This window comes from Podarcis cretensis (assembly GCF_951804945.1).
Source record: "Podarcis cretensis genome assembly, chromosome: 9".
Classification (NCBI taxonomy): Eukaryota; Metazoa; Chordata; class Lepidosauria; order Squamata; family Lacertidae; genus Podarcis; species Podarcis cretensis.
In genome coordinates, this window is record NC_137178.1 from 59626283 (window position 1) to 59630805 (window position 4523).

Below are 4523 nucleotides of genomic sequence, written 5' to 3' on the forward strand. Positions count from 1 at the left end.
CAGCTGCTCTAGTTTGAGTGGAAAATGCAGATCTCTTTCCTCTCATGGGGGAAAGAGGTTTTTAAAAGAGCGAAGCCCGATTCTTCCATATGTCGGAGGTGAGGAGAGAATGCGCGGAAGAGAAGTTCAGCCAAAGGGATTTTTCAGGGAGCTTAAAATAAACGAATAAAGCCATGCGCGCGCTTCGGTATAATGCGCTTAGGATCGGGCCGCAGAAAGGCGAATAAAATAAAATAAAATAAAATAAAATAAAATAAAATAAAATAAAATAAAATAAAATCTAGGCCGGTATGTCTGCATTGTTAAAAAAAAACCCAAAACCATTTTCTTAAACACGGAGCCGGGTCAACGTCAAGGGGGGGGGGGAGAGAGAAACACAGGGCGATCTGTCAAGAATTTCCCTCCCTAATGATCACGCCGCGTTTGTTTGCGGACGTAACAATCGGATGGAATGTCTTTTGTCTTTTGTCTGCGGGGGAGGCGGGAGTCTGGCCGCCGCTAACGCGCTTTGGTTATCCTTCGCTACCTCGCATTCCGCGGGGCAAAAAGTGGTGGAGGTACACTGGGTCTCCGGACAATTTCCCTGGAAAACGAAACCTGCTGCCAACTCCCGCTTCAATTATCCTTGCAAACCCCTCTTTCAAAAATAACTAACTAAGTAAGTAACTATCCAGGTCCCCTTCTATTCTCCCACACCCCCAGATTATTATTTTTTTTACAAAATATCAAGCGGGCTGCCTATCCGTTACTGGGCGTTTTAGGGGAACGAATCTCTTTTCTGTTGCTCGGACCTTGGTTATGGAATTTTAAAAGAGATCTAATTTTTTTTTTTTGGGAGGGGGAGAGACCCCTCCCTAAAGTACTGAACTCATCAGGTTGGATAGACTAGAGGCAGCTTGAAAACATACAGGGTGGTTTTTTGTTTTGTTTTGAAAAAGCTCCCTGTCTCACATCGAATGCAACTGATCTGTAGAGAAGACTCTACGACCTGAAAATGCAGACCATGCACCTACTTTTGTAACCCCAGAAAATATTTAATAAATATTGTTGTTGTTGTTATCTTAAAAAAAGAAAGCTCGCTGTTGCCAGTCGCTGGGATACTGAAAAGCTAAATTCCCCAAAGCATGACAGCTTACTCTTTAGCAAGCCCCGCCGACTCCCCTGAAACTAAAGGATCGCAGCCTTAAAACCTCTGGATCGCTGCAACTTTGCGCCGACCAGAGGAGAGGGCAATGAATTCTAGTCTTGGCGCTGGGTGGGGTGCAGGGCAGAGAGATGGAGCTGCGCATCATTTTAGTCCCCTTTCCAGGGGGAAAAACAACCTCGAAGAGAAAACCGCTCTAATTCTCCAAGGTATCGCCTTTTTCTCTCTGCAGGGAAGCAGCAACAACGACTCAAAGACCCAACAGCGGTTCCTGGCAGGTTATTTGGAGACAACTTCTCCCGGAGCAGAGACAACATTTCTATTTTGACTGCGATAAGAGCAGAGGACGACTACTTACATTTGAGGCGTGTGCCTGCCTGCCTGCCTTCCACCGCGCCCCGGCCTGCCTCCTGCGCTTATACATTTCTCCCCACAAACAAGTGGAAAATTTTGCATCCTACAGCACCATTTTATACATGATGAGCCGTCAGTAATAGGATTATTAAACAAAAACCGTCTCAGGCGCTGGCGTTAACCTTCTCCTCTTTTTTTTTTTTTAATGGCTAATTAGGTTTTGCACAGGAAAAAATTAGATTTAACATTTGCTTACATTGCCTGCATTTTCAGTGGATGCTACAATAATTTGGGGGGCCAGGGCTGGTAAAACAATTCGGAGAGATAATAAAAAAATTAACCGTTTTAACATATATTACAGGCTCCCTATCCTAGGATAAGGCAAAGAATATTTCCATGATCGAATATTTTATACCTAAAACTAATTATCTGGGGCTTCTGCCTTGATCAAGTCACAGCCCGGAAGAGAGGCGAGCGGTGCCCTCTAGCGGCTGAGCGGAGACATGCAGCAACCTGCCGGAGCAGGATCCGCTCTGCAAAATGTTCATAAGCAAATAACATGTAAAATGGACGTGAGTCTGATTATCGGCGGACAGGAGTTGGAAAGCGATCGGAAACTCGAACGACCTGACTGTTATTCAAAATCGAGATGCGCTATAAATATAGAAATATACCATAAGAGTGCGAGGCTCTGGTACCAGTGGTTAGATCCTATTAACAAAACCACCTCCATTTTGATTTGTTGCAGGGGCGCCGCACGGAGCTAAATAGATGGGCAAATGTTGTCGAGAAGATCTTTGAGGTTCATAGGAAGGGAAAGAAAGCCCCACACAAGCGGGTGGGTGGGTAGTTATAGGAAAATCTGGGAGAAATGGCATTTAATAAGGCGATCCTCTGAAGGTCTACTCAGAAGTAAGTCCCACTGAGCTCACCGGGATTTACTCTCAGGGAACTTTGTGCAGGAATGCAGCCTAAATGTAAATACTGGAGAAAACCAGAGCAACCAAATGTCTTTGAAAACTAATAAAAATGCCATTTTTCCCCCTCTTCAGTGATTATTCTCTATCCCTCTCCACTTTTAAGCCCGTTGAAGCTATTGAAATCATTTAAGTTCAGGTATATATGATGTAAACCTGAGCTGAGAATAAGGTCCCACTGACCAATGTGGGATTTTCTTCTGAATAAACACAACATTCGTAAGCTTGCTGCCCAATCCATTGTGTGCTTCCTCCGAAGTAAACCCAGTTGATTTCTAAGGGACTTCTTATTCCCACATCAGCGCGTATAGGATTGCAAGCACATACGACCTTTTAATTTGCTCGCGATTTTGCTCTATAGCTAGCTATACACAAAGTGACGGTATAATTTCTCCGATCTGTAAAGAAAATGGAAAGAGATGAAAATTAGAATATAGGGTTTTATCATTTCCTTTAATCATCGGGCATCCGAGTAGATCAATATCACCTCTCAGAAAAGGCAGACGTCTGCTTTGGTATAAACACCAAATCCTACTGACATTCGTCCCAATTGCGCATTGATCCTCTTCAAGTCTTTGGCTGTTCCTTTGAGATCTGACCCGGATCTCCTTAAGAAGTCGCTATCCCCAACAACACATCTCCCTGTTTATGTGGGATGAAGGAATGGGTCGATTAATCAGCGCTGGAGCCTCCCTTGATGCGATGCAGATTCAAAAGGTGTGCGTTTTAAATTCGATTTATAATCAGCGTTGAGCCCCACATTTATTCTGTTCTGTCGATGGCGATTGTAGCAAGAAGCAAGGGTAACTAAGGAGCCATTTATTTCCCAAACTGGGAAATGCCTCTTCAAGAAATGAAGGGCACTGGCTACGCTCAATGGGCATTAGGTCCACATTTTTATTTTCTCTGCCAAAAAGCGATGAACTAAAGAATTGCAGTGGAAGCACAAATAAAGCATATACCAATGGTGGAATCCAGCTGCCTTGTGTTTGCTTTTTATTATTATTGTAAAATATTGTAAAATGGGTGGCGCTGTGGGTTAAACCACAGAGCCTAGGACTTGCCAATCAGAAGGTCGGCGGTTCGAATCCCCGCGACGGGGTGAGCTCCTGTTGCTCGGTCCCTGCTCCTGCCCACCTAGCAGTTCGAAAGCACGTCAAAGTGCAAGTAGATAAATAGGTACCACTCCGGTGGGAAGGTAAACAGCGTTTCTGTGCGCTGCTCTGGTTCGCCAGAAGCAGCTTAGTCATGCTGGCCACATGACCCGGAAGCTGTACGCCAGCTCCCTCGGCCAAGAAAGCGAGATGACCACCGCAACCCCAGAGTCGGCCATGACTGGACCTGATGGTCAGGGGTCCCTTTACCTTTAGCTAACATTTATAAGTCACATTTCTTCCAGCCAGCTCAAGGTGGCAAGCATGGTTCTCTTCCCTCTCCATATTATCTTCCCATTGGGGTAGATTAGGCTGGGAGACAGTGACTGGTTTAAGCCCACCCAGTGAGCTGAGTTGGGATTCAAACCACAACCCTGGAGCAGAAATTGGGAGCCTGTGGCTCTCCAGATCCGTGTGTCTCAGGAAACAATGGAGTGCGCCTCTGGGGGTGAAGTCAAACCGCTACATTAGCAGCACTAAAGTGACCTCCCTCGGGGTGCAAACCTGGGCAGTGCGTATGGAGGTTCTGGGCTGCCCAGATGACAAGACCCCCCCCCCCAGCCTCGCCGATGTGGTCCAAAGGAAAGCAGAACGATACGTTTGGCACCAACTTGGGTGAAGGAGTTGCTGGAAGGAGGCCTGAAAAGTATTGTCCAACCATTTTAGGGACTTCATTCCAGATTTGTGTAGGATGTACTCTTTAGCCTTTTCTTCTCCCAAATGTATCCCACAGGGTAGCAGAGGTTTAGGGTCAGAGTTTCCCTTCTCCTAGATGGGCTACCTTCCCAGGTTGATGAGCCCCATCTCCTGCCCCCTCTACAGCACGTGCAGAAACCGCCTTCCAAACCATTGGACCCACTATTGGCCTCATCTGCTCAATCCTTCGGACTTTGT

The 4523-nt window shown here is 46.0% G+C and overlaps 1 long non-coding RNA gene across 1 annotated transcript; it reads left to right on the forward strand.

Annotated features, from left to right (window-relative positions):
- The first annotated feature begins 468 nt into the window (after positions 1 to 468).
- Positions 469 to 1679, forward strand: LOC307223840. The gene is made up of 2 exons (XR_013842294.1): positions 469 to 662; positions 1385 to 1679. It is a non-coding gene; the product is annotated as an uncharacterized lncRNA (long non-coding RNA).
- Positions 1680 to 4523: the final 2844 nt, after the last annotated feature.